The sequence below is a fragment of the Manis pentadactyla genome, chromosome 3 (genome assembly GCF_030020395.1).
Source record: "Manis pentadactyla isolate mManPen7 chromosome 3, mManPen7.hap1, whole genome shotgun sequence".
Lineage (NCBI taxonomy): Eukaryota > Metazoa > Chordata > Mammalia > Pholidota > Manidae > Manis > Manis pentadactyla.
In genome coordinates this window covers 107275804-107295474 of record NC_080021.1, presented here as the reverse complement: position 1 = coordinate 107295474, position 19671 = coordinate 107275804, and positions in this window count along the sequence as shown.

Below are 19671 nucleotides of genomic sequence, written 5' to 3'. Positions count from 1 at the left end.
AATATCTATTAGGCCAGAAAGAGATTGCGAGAAAGATTACTCCAGATGAGACAGTCAGTGGCAGTAAGCAATTTTGTCTGTGTCCTAGATTCCAAAAGTAAAGTCAATACTGAGCACAGTGCTTCTTGAGAAGCCCATGGAGGTCTTATTGATGACTATGCTCTCAGAATGAATATCCATGTCCCAATTGTTAAGCAAAGTTGCATCCAATACTTTCTTAGTAAAACAGGCCAATTTTAAAGACAACTTTAATGGCAATATTATACATGATCCATTAGACTTTCAGTATGCCTAGGCAAAAGCCAAAAACTACCTAGTTTAAAAGAAATACTTGTTAAATGCTGTCACCCTTAAGTTTTGTTTTACTTTTTTATGGAGCTATAGCTGATATACTATAAATATATGCTTATACATGCTTTTTATAACAAAATATAACTATAATAAAAATTAGTTTCAGGTGTACCACAGAATGATTCAGTATTTGTATATACTGTAAAATGATCACAATAAGTCTAGTTAACATCTATCACCATACACAGTTATCCATTTTCCTTGTGATGAGAACTTTTAAAATCTACTTTCTGGGGAGAGGATTAAAGAGGGCGGCATGAGAGGTGGGACAGAGGCTCCTCCTAAAACTGCATATAATATGAAAATATAATTAATATGACTAATCCTGAAACAGCAACAGAAAAGAGGTCTGTGCCAAACTGCATACACCTGGAGAAAAGAATAAACCTCATGGAATAGGGTGACGTACCAAAGTTGTGGCTCAGCAGGACCCAAGCCCTTTCCCCACCCCAGCTCACCAGCCGGAGGAAGAGAAATGGAGCCGGAAGGGAGTGGAGGCCTGGGACTGCTGAATACCTAACTCTGGAGATCTGCTCTGGGAACACAAACCTACATTTCATGGTGCATGCATGGTACTCTCGTGATTAGGGGGATGGAAAGCTAAGACACGCAGAATACCTGGAAAGACTGAGATTCCAGCCACTTGTGGAAAGCAGGGATCCATATCCGGCTGCTCTGGGACAAAAGAAAGGTGGGCAGTCTGAGAGACTTACTAACAACAAGAAGACTGCTAAAGGGGTAAGGATTTCACAGAGCTTACTCCTCAGGAGAAAGAACAGGTAGACAAAATTGTCTGGGTGCACTCTGCCCAAAGGTTGGGAACTATCTTGATCATCGGGCACTCCAGCTCCCTGGCTGGATACACAGTTCGAAGGACCCCCTGTGTGATACGCACCCTACTGAGACTTTCTCCCGGCCAGCCCCACCAGGCTCACAAACTGGCAAACACTACCCTGGCATTAGGCCAGCTAGAGGGAAGCCCTGTCCACAGCAACTACAAAAACAAAGCATAGAAGCTTATACCTGTGTGCTTGGCCCACTGGTTCTGGAAGTGGGGGCAGGCATAGCAGCTGGGAAGCAGGGAAAAGCTCTTTCCTACCCCCAGTACTGCTCCCCTGCAACTCCCAACATTGCTTCAGGGACTGAGCAGCTCCAGAGAGTAGAGCTTTTAGGTGCTAGAGGGCACCATATACAAATATGAAACTCCAAAGAAACCTGGTTCAAAGTAAAATTATGAATACAACACCTGAGAAAGATTCAAATGAAATCAATCTCATGAATCTTCCTGAAAGAAAGTTCAAAATAGAAATCATTAACATGCTCACAGAGGTACAGAAAAATATTCAAGAACTCAGTAATGAATTTTGGTCGGAGATCCAATCGTTGAAGAGCACAATGGAGGGTATTAAAATCAGATTGGATATGGTGAAGAAGATGATAAATGAAACAGAAATTGGGGAAGAGGAATACAAAGAAGGTGAAGCACAGAGAGAAAAAACTATCTCTAGGAATGAAACAATATTGAGAGAACTGTGTGACCAATCCAAAAGGAACAATATTTGCATTATAGGGGCACCATAAGAAGAACAGAGGAAAAAAATGGATAGAAAGTGTCTTTGAGGAGGTAATTGCTTAAAACTTCCCCAGTCTGGGGAAGGAGATAGTCTCTCAGGCCATGGAGATCCACAGATCCCCCTACACAATGGACCCAAGGAAGACAACACCAAGACACACAGTAATTAAAATGGCAAAGATCAAGGACAAGGACAGACTATTATAAGCAGCCAGAGAGAGAAATAAGAAATATCACATACAAAGGGAAGCCCATCAGGCTATCATCAGACTTCTCAGCAGAAACCATACAGGCCAGAAGGGAGTAAGATGATGTATTTACTGCAATGAAGCAGAAGGGTCTAGAACCAAGAATACTTTACCTGGCAAGATTATCATTTAAATTTGAAGGAGGGATTAAACAATTTCCAGATAAGCAAAAGCTGAGAGAACTTACTTCTCACAAACCATCTCTACAGTGTATTTGGGAGGGACTGCTATAAATGGAAGTGTTCCTAAGGTTTAACAGCTGTCACCAGAGGTAATAAAAGACAGTAGAGAAGGTAAAACAGTTAATTACTAAGCAAATGCAAAATTAAATCAACTATCCCCAAAGTCAATCAAGGGATAGACAAAGAGTACAGAATACGATACCCAATATATAAAGAATGGAGGAGGAAAAAAAAAGATCCTTCCTTTAGATTGCATTTGTAATAGCATATTAAGTCAGTTAAGTTAGACTCTTAGATAGTAAGGAAGTTAACCTTGAACCTTTGGTAACCATTAATCTAAAGCCTACAATGGCAATAACTACATACCTACCGATAATCACCCAAAATGTAAATGGAATGAGTGCACCAATCAAAAGACAAAGAGTCACTGAATGGATAAAAAAAAAGACCCATCTATATGCTGCCTACAAGAGACTCACTTTAAACCCAAAGACATACACAGACTAAAAGTGAAGGGATGGAAAAAGATATTTCATGCAACTAACAGGGAGAAGAAAGCAGGAGTTGCAGTACTTGTATCTGACAAAATAGACTTCAAAACAAAGAAAGTCACAAGAGACAAAGAAGGATATTACATAATTATTAATGGGTCAATCCAGCAAGATGATATAACCATTATAAATATCTATGTACCCAACACAGGAGCACATACATATGTGAGACAAATACTAACAGAATTAAAAGAGGAACTAGAAGGCAATGCATTCATTCTAGGAGATTTCAACACTCCACTCACTCCAAAGGACAGATCAACCAGACAGAAAATAAGTAAGAAGACAGAGGCACTGAACAACACATTAGAACAGATGGACCTAACAGACATCTACAGAATTCTACACCCAAAAGCAGCAGAATACGCATTCTTCTCAAGTGCACATGGAATATTTTCAAGAACAGATCATATACGAGGCCACGAAAGAGCCTTGGTAAATTCAAAAAGACTGAAATTGTAAATACCAGTTTCTCAGACAATAAAGGTATGAAATTAGAAATAAACTACACAAAGAAAATGAAAAATCCCACAAACACATGGAGGCTTAACAACATACTCCTAAATAACCAATGGATCAATGACCAAATAAAAACAGAGATCAAGCAATATATGGAGACAAATGACAACAATAATTCAACACCACAAAACCTGTGGGATGCAGCCAAGGCCACACTAAGAGGAAAGTATATTGCAATACAGGCCCACCTCAGGAAAGAACAATCCCATATAAGCAGTCTAAACTCACAATTAATGAAACTAGAAAGAGAAGAACAAATGAGGTCCAAAGTCAGTAGAAGGAGGGACATAATGAAGATTAGAGCAGAAATAAATAAAATCGAGAAGAATAAAACAATAGAAAGAATCAATGAAAGCAAGAGCTGGTTCTTCAAGAAAATAAACAAAACAGATAAACCCCTAGCCAGACTTAACAAGAAAAAAAGAGTCTACACACATAAACAGAATCATAATTGAGAAAGGAAAAAACACTATGGACACCACAGAAATACAAAGAATTATTAGAAAATACTATGAAAAAATATATGCCAACAAACTGGATAACCAAGAAGAAATGGACAACTTTCTAGAAAAATACAACCTTCCAAGGCTGACCCAGGAAGAAACAGAAAATCTGAACAAACCAATTACCAGCTATTAAATTGAATTGGTAATCAAAAAACTACCTAAGAACAAAACCCCTTGACCAGATGGCTTCACCGCTTTTATCAATTTTGTCAAACATTTAGTGAAGACGTAATACCCATCATCCTTAAAGTTTTCCAAAGAGTAGAAGAGGGAATACTTTCAAACTCATTCTATGAGGCCACCATCACTCTAATACAAAAACTAGGCAAAGACACCACAAAAAAAGAAAATTTCAGACCATTATCTCTGATGAACACAGATGCAAAAACACTCAACAAAATATTAGCAAGCCAAATTCAAAAATACATCAAAAAGATCATCCATCATGATCAAGTAGGATTTACTCCAGGGATGCAAGGATGGTACAACATTTGAAAATTCATCAACATCATCCACTACATCAACAGAAAGAAGGACAAAAACCACATGATCATCTCCATAGATCCTGGAAAAGCATTCTATTCAACATCCATTCATGATAAAAACTCTCAACACAATGGGTATAGAGGGCAAGTACCTCAACACAATAAAGGCCATATATGACAAACCCACAGTCAACATCATACTGAACAGTGAGAAGCTGAAAGCTTTTCTCCTAAGATCAGGAACAAGACATGGATACTCACTCTCCCCACTTCTATTCAACACAGTGTTGGAGGTCCTAGCCATGGCAATCAGACAAGACAAAGAAATAAAAGGCATCCAGATTGGCAAGGAGGAAGTGAAACTGTCCCTGTTTGCATATCACATGATACTGTATGTAAAAACCCCTAAAGAATCCACTCCAAAACTACTAGAACTAATATCTGAATTCAGCAAAGTTGTAGGGTACAAAATTAATACACAGAAATCTGTTGCATTCCTATACACTAATGCTGAACTAGCAGAAAGAGACATCAGGAAAACAATTCCATTGACAGTTGCATCAAAAAGAATAAAATACCTAGGAATAAACCTTACCAAGGAAGTGAAAGACCTATACCCTGAAAACTACAAAACACTCATGAGAGAAATTAAAGAAGATACCAATAAATGGAAACACATCCCGTGCTCATGGATAGGAAGAATTAATATTGTCAAAATGGCCATCCTGCCTAAAGCAATCTACAGATTCAATGCAATTCTTATCAAAATACCAACAGCATTCTTCAATGAACTAGAGCAAATTGTTCTAAAATTTATATGGAACCACAAAAGACCCCGAATAGCCAAAGCAATTTCTGAGAAGGAAGAACAAACCTGGAGAAATTATGCTTCCCAACTTCAAGCTCTACTACAAAGCCACAGTAATCAAGGCAATTTGGTACTGGCACAAGAACAGACCCATAGAACAATGGAACAGACTAGAGAGCCCTGATATAAACCCAACCATATATGTTCAATTAATGTATGATAAAGGAGCCATGGATATACAATGGGAAAATGACAGCCTCTTCAACAGCTGGTGTTGGCAAAACTGGACAGCTACATGCAAGAGAATGAAACTGGATTGTTGTTTAACCCCATATACAAAAGTAAACTCGAAATGTATTAAAGACTTGAAATTAAGTCATGAAACCATAAAACTCTTAGAAGACAACATAGGCAAACTTCTCCTGAATATAAGCATGAGCAACTTCTTCCTGAACACATCTCCTTGAGCAATGGAAACATAAGCAAAAATGAACACATGGGACTACATCAAACTAAAAAGTTTCTGTACAGCAAAGGACACCATCAACAGAAGAAAAAGGCAACCTACAGTATGGGAAAATATATTTGTGAATGACATATCCAACAAGGGGTTAACATCCAAAATATATAAAGAACTCACTCACCTCAACACCTAAAAAGCAAATAACCCAACTAAAAAATGGGCAGAGGATATGAAGAGACAGTTCTCCAAAGAAGAAATTCAGATGGCCAACAGACATATGAAAAGATGCTCCACATCACTAATCATCAGGGAAATGCAAATAAAAACCACAATGAGATATCACCTCACACCAGTAAGGATGGCCTGCATCAAAAAGACTAAGAACAACAAACTCTGGCAAGGATACAGAGAAAGGGGAACCCTCCTACACTGCTGGTGGGAATGTAAGCTAGTTTAACCATTGTGGAAAACAATATGGAGGTTCCTCAAAGAACTAAACATACAACTACCATTTGACCTGGGAATCCCACTTCTTGGAATTTACCCAAAGAACACAACTTCTCAGATTCAAAAAGACATATGCGCCCCCATGTTTATCACAGCACTATTTACAATAGCCAACATATGGAAGCAACCTAAGTGTCCATCAGTGATGAATGGATAAAGAAGATATGGTACATATACACAATGGAATATTATTCAGCCATAAGAAGAAAACAAATCCTACCATTTGCAACCACATGGATGGAGCTAGAGGGTATTATGCTCAGTGAAATAAGCCAGACAGAGAAGGACAAGTGTCAAATGATTTCCCTCATTTGTGGAGTATAATTACGAAGAAAAACTGAAGGAACAAAACAGCAGCAGACTCACAGAATCCAAGAAGGAACTAGTGGTTACCAAAGTGGAGGGGTGTGGGAAGGCGGGTTGGGAGGGAGGGAGATGGGGATTGAGGGGTATTATGTTTAGTACACATGGTGTGGGGGGTCATGGGGAAAACAGTGTAGCACATAAAAGGCGAACAGTGAATCTGTGACATCTTACTACACTGATAGACAGTGACTGCAATGGGGTATGGGTGAAACCTTCGTAAGAGTGTATATCAATAATACCTTAATAAAAAATATTTTTTTAAATCTACTTTCTTAGCAACTTTCAACTATGCAATATCTATTGTCACCGTGCTGTATTTTATAACCCCAGAAGTTATTAATCTGATAACTGGAAGTTTATGTATCACCCTTAAGTTTAAATATTACATTTTGGTTCATTTCCTAATTTTTAATTGTTTAATGTTTAATTTTTTATAACTGATTTATAATTTTTCTCTAATTATTATAGGCCCCTCCTAATTTAATTCTCCACAACATAATTGCAGAAGTCTACATTATACATTAATAAATGAAAAGCCTGCCACCTATGTGTTGTAAAATCTTTGACAAGACCTATGTCTAATCTGTCGACAGAATCTAAGGGAGGTGGCTGGCCAGAAATATAAGGAAAAAAAGGACCAATTCTAGAGAAAAAGTGGAGCTGAAGCAAGATGGGGTTTCTCACCATGTTTGAGGACCATCAGAATGGCTGATTGCAGGCTGATGCTGGGTCATTAGTTTCACATGCTAAAAGGAGTTTCCACAACAGAATGCAAGTGTGAAAAGGCAAAGGCCATCATCACCTACTGTAAGAGAGCGAAGCTAGGCCATCTCAGGAGCTAGTCCCAGGCACCCGCACAGAGGCAGCTAGTCAGATAACATCAGCTGAGCTGTGTAGAAATGCTCAGTGTGGCCCTCAGAGCAACACTAATGGCCACTGGCATTAGTCCCTGGCTTCAGATTCTGAGGGGGCCTCAAAGGCGAACACTTCAGAACTGTGATAATCTGGAACAAAGGTACCTGGCAGTTTGTGTAACATCTGAAGGACCACCAATTCCACCCCAAGACAGAGGAAGAACTTTACACAGAAGTTAGTTTCCAGTGACCTCTAGAGGAGGACAAAATGAGCTGCAGATGGCCAGGTTCATCTCCGTCTTCTTGTGGCCAGGAGAAGCAGTTGTTAGGACAGCAATATTTTGCTGTTATTTAGTAGTCAGCAAAAAGCAGGCAGTTCATGCAGGTGTTTACTTGGACTACATACATGGTAAATAAATGTCTGCCAAAGCAAACTTGGGCTTTTCCCTATAACTAAAAGTCCAGATTTTAAATGGGATAACATCAAGTGTTCATTTTACCCTATCACTTCTTATATTCTTATTTTAATTTCTAAAATGTAATTTGAAACTAATTGTATTCTAATGGTAAAAAAATGAGTCACAGATAATCAATTCTGTTTTGTCATATTGAAAAACATACTTGTTGAGAACACACAATGAACAATATAGGTTAACACACTATTTTGAACTCTTAAAAATGAACTGCACTGACTTTTTGGGTTTCTCCACCAATAAACAACAGATGTTTTCCATACTCTCTCTTAGAATTTACTGGATAAAATCATACAAGTAACTGTAAACAGAATTCCCTAGATGGGCCAATATTTCAGAAATAAAAATGGACTGTCTCATGTTGTCAGAAGAAGATGAGATTTATTCTAAATTACATTAATGTTCCAAAAAATAGCATTTGAATCAACTGAATGATGCTTTTTTTATTAGTTATAGCCACCAGTAAAACAAAATTTTGAGGAGGTAATATGTCAGTGACAAGTCACTGAGGTCAGTAAATTTGAATTGAAATCCTACCTACTAATAACATTTCAAATGAGGTATGTCTTTTTTACCAATTTACTTCTTTTCTGTAAGCATCACTTTCCCACTGGAAAGAAGACAATATTAATACCTACCTGTGGGTAAAACTCCAATTATTTCCAGAATCTCTCACCTGGCCTTAGTGCATCTCCAAAGCAATAGGTGTTTCCAAGGGGTGGAGAGAAGTAGTCTATCTCCATATCAACAGGTAATTACAAAGGGGATGGAGGGCATATCTGGACCAGAGAGGTTGGGTGTATCTCCTCTTCTGCAGCTGGGTCATGAGAGACGCGGGCAAGCAGAAGTGGACGACTGCTTGTCAGCAATAAATGGGTTTCTCCCACTTTATTTCTCCCTTTAACGGATTTCAGTTTCAAAGGTAATTTACCTCGGCTGGGAAAAGATTTTTCCCCTGGAGTTACACTTCCTTACAACTGAGCAACTGATTTACACTGACCTTGCCTTTGCATCATTGAGTGGGTTTGTCGTGGGGATAAATGGTGACCAGGCCTAAACAGATAAACCCATTCTACCTCAGCAGTGGCCAAATCTGAGCATAGGCAGGCATGTGAGATAAAAAGGCAGCTGAAACTTGGCACTATTTTTACTTAATCAGGTTTCAGCTCAGCTTTCCTCCAAAACAAAGCTTACTTTTTATTGCTTCATCTTCATTTCTCAAACCCCAGGGTATAACATTTCTGGAGATTTCTGCACAGCAATGAAGATTTTTCTCCACACAAAAACAAAGTCTAAGGCTTTTGCTGTTCTCACATATTCCTTATATCTTTTTCTCCTTCAATGCTAAACTTGAGAGTGGCTCATTTAAACATCATTTTTTTATATCACACAGTCATACAGAAAAACTCAAAACAGTTGTAATATCTCTGAAATCTCCATTTTTAATGTCCCCATGTGATAGTATTCATTATTATCACTTTTATTAGTGCTCTTAAAATGGGATGTTTTAAACAGGACTTCAAGGTAATAACCAGCAATATTACTATAGACCTCAGCATTTATTATGCTCAGGAGCTGAGAAGTTCCTGATCTTTCAGTATATTGTCTTTGCCTGAGCATGCTGTCACCTTTGGAATTTGCACAATGCAGATGTAATAACATCTGTCTAAATATAATAATTCTACTTTTTTATAATGAAATATTAAATACATGCAAATATACTATAGATGCAGTGTAAAGAATAATACTAAAATAGGCACAATATAGCCACCATCCTACTTTAAAAATAAGAGTATCAATATTTTTATATTTCCTCTTTGCCCCTTTCATTTATCAATTGTATAGTCCCTCCCTCTTCAACAAAGCCTTTGAATTTGTGAACTGTTGCATTTATACTTAAGAGGATATGCTATAACAACTTTTAATTGAAAGATGTGTGAAATACCCATGGAAAAAGAACATATCAAAACTAATATCTAAAATCTGTTACTTTTACAAAAGTAATTTTATATTTAAATCCAGTAATATTGTAAATGATAAGCAGGAAGTTTGGAAAGCAGGGAAAAATACTCACAAGATTAAACAAAATTCACTGAAAAATATATTTCTTAAGGGAATTCTTTTTCCCCCAGCTTTACTGAGGTAAGATTAACAAATAAAAATTGTGTATGCTTAATGTACAATTACTTGAACAACATTAACGATATCAAAAAAAAATGTTATTGATAGGTGTAGTCCAAGTAGATGTGAACAACACAATGGTTTTGAAATTGCCAATTACAGCAATTGGAAAAACGGTTGCTTTATAAACAAGTTTTGAATAGCTCAGTAATAGAAGTGATAATGTTAATATTTACTGAGTCATCATATGACTACTGTATTAAACATTTTAGTTCATAAGAAAAAAAATTGTGTATGCTTAAGGCATATGACATGTTTTCATAGACGTATACTTCGTGAAATGATTAACATAACAAGGCTAATTAACACAACTGTTACCTCAACCTTACCTCTCTGTGTGTGGTGAAAACACTTGAGATCTACTCTTTTAGCAAATTACAAGTATACGGTGCATTATTGTTCATTACAGTCATTGTGCTGTACATTAGGTCTCCAGAACTTATTCATCGTATGACTAGAAGTTTGTACTTACCAGGTGCTTTTGTAATTGATATCCTCTAATAAATGCTTTCAGCAACCTTGTGAACCAGACATTAGCTTCCTCGATTTTAAGTGAACCTTACACCAAGAAAATTCAGCATTTCCACTCAGTTCATTCTAACTTCAAAGCCCATCAGGGACTTCCATAAGACTTTGTTAACATAAAATATCCATGCTAAGAGGATTTATAGAAATTACCCACTTGCTGAGATTAATTTGCAATCTCCAAGAGCTCCACACTACCCTGAAGAATTAGCAAAGGGATGGGAAGACACCCAGGTCACAAGTAACAAAGAAACAAAAAGATAGTCAGCAATTCTTTAGATATGTTTTTTCCTTTCTGTGCTTGTATATTATTTAAAAATGCACCAAGTTGTGTGGGAGAAAATACTCACAGTACATTGGTATGTAAACTGCTTTTACATCTTAGATATTTTATAGATTAGAATAGCCATTAAAAGCTTTTATTAAATGAGTATTGAGTAAAAATGTTTTGAAAGAATGAACAACCAGTTCTACATTTTCACACTTTATCCTCACAAAAATATTCTGTGGTAAGGAAAAGGAACATGGCACCTGAGAGTGATTCTTTCTGATCAGGAGATGTTATTTTTCACTTTACTAAGGGTAAGGGAATCATTTCTAAAATTGTTGCTTCAAAGACCAAAGCATTTATTTTTTCCCCCACTGCTTACAGCATAGCTTCTTTGATGTCAAACAGACATACAAAATGTATCATTGTAGAAGGTAGTGCTCTTTTCTTTGAAACTTCTGAGCTTCTCAGGAGGGAACAATAGGATGACACTTGGGTATAATAAATGACATCAATTTTCTGATTAAAAAGACATGCATGAATTTTCTATTAAAAGGAATTTCAGTACGCCTGCTTATATATGCTTATGAAGTATAAAAACACAGTAGTTTAATAATGTATTATTTTGTAAGATTACTGAGTTTTTCATTTAAAAACTTTCAGAATTATGACACTTCATAAGTATTAGTTTGATTACTGACTCTGGTTCCTCAGGATACAGCAAATCCTACAAATGTTTAGAGAGCGGTACACACTCCAACCAGACCACTCTCCTGCATGACTTACTCAGGACTCCAGGTCAGCATCCTCAGGATGGAAGCAGATTCCACTTATCTTAGAGAAGAGCTAAATATTTTGTCTGCCTGATTCCAAATATCATCATTAAATTTCTGATTTGAGGGGAACAAACAGAGAAGAAGTCCATGAAGTTCATTCACATACAGTTCAAGCCCTCCAAACACCTGGGGGTTCCCTCTCAGAGCAAGTAAATCTTCACTCTGACACAAACCAAACACTAGTTTATCGAAAATTCACAAGCTAGTGGCCTGAGTCAATTCAGCTCCAAATATGGGTAAATTACTCCCAGTCTTAACATGGAGAAAATCATAATTGATAGGATTTCATGTCTTGAGATCTTTTAAGTAAAGGTTTTTACTTTTATGTAGAAATTTAGTATTTCTGAATGGATTCTGAATCACTCTTACTATTTCTTTTCTCTAATTTGCTACTTTAAATTCAGTCAGATTCTAGTAGAGACCCAAGTCACTGGATAGGAGGCTTCTGTCCCACTTTGTCCCATCTGTATGCAGAGATGAGCACTTCTTATATAAAACTATATTTAAATCTAGTCACATTGAGAATGATTTAGAATAACAGTCTCCAAATTGACGAAGTTCCCTAAACCTATCCAAAACATAACTGACAACATAATTTCATAGTATTATTGCATTTGTAATGAATAAATAAATTAGCACAGGCTTTCTAAGATTAAAATGTTATAAAAAGGTAAGATTATGACTAAGAATGCCATGTTTTAAACTGAAATTTTCATTTTAAAAATACAAAAAGGAACTAGAGCTTTCTGATAGAATTATTATTCAGCATGTTCAAGGGCCTTAAATTTCTGGAATTCTGGGGTGAGGGGTGGGCAAAATGGGTATAGGGGGTAAAAAGGTACAAACTTTCAATTATAAAATAAATAAATCATGGGTATGTAATGTACAGCATGTTGACTCTAGTTGATAATACTGGATTGCATATTTGAAAGTTATAAAGAGAGTAGCTCTTAAAAGTTCTCATCACAAGAAAAAAAATATGTTACCCTGTGTAGTGATGGATATTAACTAGACCTAATGTGGTGATCATTTCACAGTATATACAAATACATAATCATTATGTTGTAATGAAACAAATACAGTATATCAATTATATCTCTATTAAAAATTGTATTTTCTGGACACCAATATTTCATGGATGATGCAGGTACACAGGTGCACCCATGCACACCTCTGTCTCTTTCTCCCTTTCTCTCTCTCTCTCTATCCTTGGCTCCCAAAGAAAAAAAGCAGAGTTAATAAACAATAGGTGCAATGTCTGCTCAAATTTACAATTTGTTAGAAAGTGAGTAATGGGGATTCTTCTCACATTGGCCAAAAATGATCTGGAGAAGAACAGCAAAGTTCTCAAAGGGATGACTGTGGCAAAGTAGGAAAGTGAAGTCATTGAAGTCAGACTATTTAGCTTTGTGAAAACATTCCTACTTTTCATGTTCTGAAAGCTCTCTGGGTTCTGTGAGGCATAAGTAGCTACAGTGATGCAGAGAATGGCATGGTAATATGGACACCTGAGACTAAGCAGGTAACAAAATCTTGATGCCTAAAAATCAGCAAAAGTCAAGTAGCAACTGAGTGGAAACACAGTAAAGCCTTGCTATGGAGGCAGGGAGTGAAGGTGCCCAGAGGGCAGTGGTGACAGAGCTGCCACTGTGAGGATAATCTCAAGGCTGGCTGGAATGGAGGGACTTTGAATGACTGTTGGCTTCTGGATGTAAGTCCTTTCTTATCAGATGATAATATGGAGTGAACAGCCAAAGGGGTCTCTGAGAGAATCTGTGGCGCACATTTAAAGGGGTGTTCGAGTTGATACATTTCAGCCTCTCTGAAATGAGGAGTGCCCAGGAAATGCCCAGGAAATTAAAGCAGAGGCCCTAAATTGAGGCAATTTGTAGAAAATATTATCAAGGATTTTCAGCTTCTGCTGGCTCAGCTGAATGGAACCATTCTTTTTTTTTTTTCTGTTTTAAGCAGGTCATTTTGATATAAACTCATTGCTTTGCATATATCTTTAAAGTTTCCACAATGTACAAAAAGAAAAATCTGAACACCCAAATTGACCCAAGGATTATATAGCTCTCAGAAAAGAAAAGTTGCACATTTCTCATGTATTGTTGGATTGGGCATGCTGTTTCCCATTTTATCTTTCCAGAGCAAATAAAGGACAACATCAGAGGTGGAGCCAAGATGGTGGCGTGAGTAGAGCAGCGGAAATCTCCTCCCAAAACCACATATATATATGAAAATATAACAAAGACAACTCTTCCTAGAATAAAGACCAGAGGACACAGGACAACATCCAGACCACATCCACACCTACGAGAACCCAGTGCCTCTTAAAGGGGTAAGATACAAGCCCTGGCATGCAGGACCCGAGCGCCCATCCCCCCAGCTCCCGGCGGGAGAAGAGTAGGCAGAGCGGGAGGGAGACGGAGCCCAGGACTGCTGAACACCCAGACCCCGCCATCCAGGCCAGAGCACAGACACAGTGCGTGCACAGGGCACTGGATACTAGGGAAACAGGGCAGCAAGAACGGTTAGCAGGTATCGGAGGCTGGCGATGGAGAAGAAAAACGAGTGGCCATTTTTTTTTTTAAATTTATTTTGCTGTTTTGTTTTGGCGAGCGCTTTTTGGAAGTCTTAAAGGGACAGGGAACCCAATACTAGGGAAACAGGGCAGCAAGACCGGTGAGCAGGTATTGGAGGCTGGCACCAGAGAACAAAAGAACAGTGAGCGGCCAATCTTTTTTTTTTTTTTTTTTTTGCTGTTTTGTTTTGGCAAAGGCATTTTGGAAGTCTTAGAGGGATAGGGACCCAAATACTAGGGAAACAGGGCAGCAAGACCGGTGAGCAGATGCCTGAGGCTGGCACTGGAGAATAAAGAAAAACGAGAGGCCATTTTTTATTTTTATTTTATATTTTTTTAATTTAAAAAAATTTATTTTTTTTTTGGTCATTTTGATTTGGTGGGTGCTTTTTGGAAGTCTTAAAGGGGCAGGGAGGGACACTTAATCCAGAGGTAGGGAATCCAGGGATCTCTGGGCACCCTAATCCCCTGGGCTGCAGGGAGAAGGAGGCCCCTTACGGACATAAATAGCCTCCCGGCCGCTCCCCCTCCAATGCAACTCCACCACATTGGAACAGCGGCCCGAGCCAGGCCACGCCCACAGCAACAGCGGAGATAAACTCCATAGCAGCCGGGCAGGAAGCAGAAGCCCTGTGTGTGCGCAGCTACCCAGTACAAGCCACTAGAGGTCACTGTTCTCCCAGGAGAGGAGGGCCACAAACCAACAAGAAGGGAAGTTCTTCCAGCCATCACTAGTCCCAGCTCAGCAAACTATTCCTATCACCATGAAAAGGCAAAACTACAGGCAGACAAAGATCACAGAGACAACACCAGAGAAGGAGAGACACCTAACCAGTCTTCCTGACAAAGAATTCAAAATAAAAATCATAAACATGCTGATGGAGATGCAGAAAAATACGAAAGCGATATGGGATGAAGTACGGAGGGAGATCACAAATGCCAGAAAGGAGATTACAGAAATGAAACAAATTCTGGAAGGGTTTATAAGGAGAATGGATAGGATGCAAGAGGCCATTGATGGAATTGAAACCAGAGAACAGGAACGCATAGAAGCTGACATAGAGAGAGATAAAAGGATCTCCAGGAATGAAACAATATTAAGAGAACTGTGTGACCAATCCAAAAGGAACAATATCCGTATTGAAGGGGTACCAGAAGAAGAAGAGAGAGGAAAAGAGATGGAAAGTATCTTGGAAGAAATAATTGCTGAAAACTTCCCCAAACAAGGGGAGGAAATAATCGAACAGACCACAGAAATACACAGAACCCCCAACAGAAAGGACACAAGGAGGACAACACCAAGACACATAATAATTAAAATGGCAAAGATCAAGGACAAGGAAAGAGTTTTAAAGGCAGCTAGAGAGAAAAAGGTCACCTATAAAGGAAAACCCATCAGGCAAACCTCAGACTTCTCAACAGAAACCCTACAGGCCAGAATAGAATGGTATGATATATTTAATGTAATGAAACAAAAGGGCCTTGAACCAAGGATACTCTATCCAGCACGACTATCATTCAAATATGATGGTGGGATTAAACAATTCCCAGACAAACAAAAGCTGAGGGAATTTGCTTCCCACAAACCACCTCTACAGGACATCTTACAGGGACTGCTCTAGATGGGAGCACTCCTAGAAAGAGCACAGAACAAAACACCCAACATAGGAAGAATCGAGGAGGAGGAATAAGAAGGGAGAGAAGAAAAGAATCTCCAGATAGTGTATATAACAGCTCAATAAGCAAGCTAAGTTAGGCAGTAAGATACTAAAGAGGCTAACCTTGAACCTTTGGTAACCACGAATTTAAAGCCTGCAATGGTAATAAGTACATATCTTTCAATAGTCACCCTAAATGTTAATGGACTGAATTCACCAATCAAAAGACACAGAGTAATAGAATGGATAAAAAAGCAAGACCCATCTATATGCTGCTTACGAGAAACTCACCTCAAACCCAAAGACATGTACAGACTAAAAGTCAAGGGATGGAAAAACATATTTCAGGCAAACAACAGTGAGAAGAAAGCAGGGGTTGCAGTACTAATATCAGACAAAATAGACTTCAAAACAAAGAAAGTAACAAGAGATAAAGAAGGACACTACATAATGATAAAGGGCTCAGTCCAAAAAGAGGATATAACCATTCTAAATATATATGCACCCAACACAGGAGCACCAGCATATGTGAAACAAATACTATCAGAACAAAAGGGGGAAATAGACTGCAATGCATTCATTCTAGGAGACTTCAACACACCACTCACCCAAAAGGATAGATCCACAGGGCAGAAAATAAGTAAGGACACAGAAGCACTGAACAACACAGTAGAGCAGATGGACCTAAAAGACATCTACGGAACTCTACATCCAAAAGCAACAGGATACACATTCTTCTCAAGTGCACATGGAACATTTTCCAGAATAGACCACATACTAGGCCACAAAAAGAGCCTCACTAAATTCCAAAAGATTTAAATCCTTCCAACCAACTTTTCAGACCACAAACGCATAAAACTAGAAATAAACTGTACAAAGAAAGAAAAAAGGCTCACAAACACATGGAGGCTTAACAACACGCTCCTAAATAATCAATGGAACAATGACCAAATCAAAATGGAGATCCAGCAATATATGGAAACAAATGACAACAACAACACTAAGCCCCAACTTCTGTGGGACACAGCAAAAGCAGTCTTAAGAGGAAAGTATATAGTAATCCAAGCATATTTTAAAAAGGAAGAACAATCCGAAATGAATGGTCTAATGTCACAATTATCGAAATTGGAAAAAGAAGAACAAATGAGGCCAAAGCTCAGCAGAAGGAAGGACATAATAAAGATCAGAGAAGAAATAAATAAAATTGAGAAGAATAAAACAATAGCAAAAATCAATGAAACCAAGAGCTGGTTCTTTGAGAAAATAAACAAAATACATAAGCCTCTAGCCAGACTTATTAAGAGGAAAAGAGAGTCAACACAAATAAACAGTATCAGAAACAAGAAAGGAAAAATCACGACAGACCCCACAGAAATACAAAGAATTATTAGAGAATACTATGAAAACCTATATGCTAACAAGCTGGGAAACCTAGGAGAAATGGACAACTTCCAAGAAAAATACAACCTTCCAAGACTGACCCAGAAAGAAACAGAAAATCTAAACAGACCAATTACTACTACCAGCAACGAAATTGAAGCCATAATCAAAAAACTACCAAAGAACAAAACCCCCGGGCCAGATGGATTTACCTCGGAATTTTATCAGACACAGAGGGAAGACATAATACCTATTCTCCTTAAAGTTTTCCAAAAAATAGAGGAGGAGGGGATACTCCCAAACTCATTCTATGAAGCCAACATCACCCTAATACCAAAACCAGACAAAGACCCCACCAAAAAAGAAAACTACAGACCAATATCCCTGATGAACGTAGATGCAAAAATACTCAACAAAATATTAGCAAACCGAATTCAAAAATACATCAAAAGGATCATACACCACGACCAAGTGGGATTCATCCCAGGGATGCAAGGATGGTACAACATTCGAAAGTCCATCAACATCATCCACCACATCAACAAAAAGAAAGACAAAAACCACATGATCATCTCCATAGATGCTGAAAAAGCATTTGACAAAGTTCAACATCCATTCATGATAAAAACTCTCAGCAAAATGGGAAAAGAGGGCAAGTACTTCAACATAATAAAGGCCATCTATGATAAATACACAACCAATATTATATTGAACAGCGAGAAGCTGAAAGCATTTCCTCTGAGATCAGGAACTAGACAGGGATGCCCACTCTCCCCACTGTTATTTAACATAATACTGGAGGTCCTAGCCATGGCAATCAGAAAAAAAACAAAGAAATACAAGGAATCCAGATTGGTAACAAAGAAGTTAAACTGTCGCTATTTGCAGATGACATGATACTGTACATAAAAAACCCTAAAGATTCCACCCCAAAACTACTAGAACTGATATCGGAATACAGCAAAGTTGCAGGATACAAAATCAACACACAGAAATCTGTGGCTTTCCTATATACTAACAATGAACCAACAGAAAGAGAAATCAGGAAAACGACTCCATTCATAATTGCATCAAAAAAAATAAAATACCTAGGAATAAACCTAACCAAAGAAGTGAAAGACTTATACTCTGAAAACTACAAGTCACTCATAGGAGAAATTAAAGGGGACACTAACAGATGGAAACTCATCCCATGCTCATGGCTAGGAAGAATTAATATCGTCAAAATGGCCATCCTGCCCAAAGCAATATACAGATTTGATGCAATCCCTATGAAACTACCAGCAACATTCTTCAATGAACTGGAACAAATAATTCAAAAATTCATATGGAAACACCAAAGACCCCGAATAGCCAAAGCAATCCTGAGAAAGAAGAATAAAGTAGGGGGGATCTCACTCCCCAACTTCAAGCTCTACTATAAAGCCATAGTAATCAAGACAATTTGGTACTGGCACAAGAGCAGAGCCACAGACCAATGGAACAGACTAGAGAATCCAGACATTAACCCAGACATATATGGTCAATTAATATTTGATAAAGGAGCCATGGACATACAATGGCGAAATGACAGTCTCTTCAACAGGTGGTGCTGGCAAAACTGGACAGCTACATGTAGGAGAATGAAACTGGACCATTGTCTAACCCCATATACAAAAGTAAACACGAAATGGATCAAAGACCTGAATGTAAGTCATGAAACCATTAAACTCTTGGAAGAAAACATAGGCAAAAACCTCTTAGACATAAACATGAGTGACCTCTTCTTGAACATATCTCCCCGGGAAAGGAAAACAACAGCAAAAATGAACAAGTGGGATTACATTAAGTTAAAAAGCTTCTGTACAGCAAAAGTCACCATCAATAGAACAAAAAAGGAACCCTACAGTATGGGAGAATATATTTGAAAATGACACATCAGATAAAGGCTTGACGTCCAGAATATATAAAGAGCTCACACACCTCAACAAACAAAAAACATATAACCCAATTAAAAAATGGGCAGAGAAACTGAACAGACAGTTCTCCAAAAAAGAAATACAGATGGCCAACAGACACATGAAAAGATGCTCCACATCGCTAATTATCAGAGAAATGCAAATTAAAACTACAATGAGGTATCACCTCACACCAGTAAGGATGGCTGCCATCCAAAAGACAAACAACAACAAATGTTGGCGAGGCTGTGGAGAAAGGGGAACCCTCCTACACTGCTGGTGGGAATGTAAATTAGTTCAACCATTGTGGAAAGCAGTATGGAGGTACATCAAAATGCTCAAAACAGACTTACCATTTGACCCAGAAATTGCTCCTAGGAATTTACCCTAAGAATGCAACAATCAAGTTTGAGAAA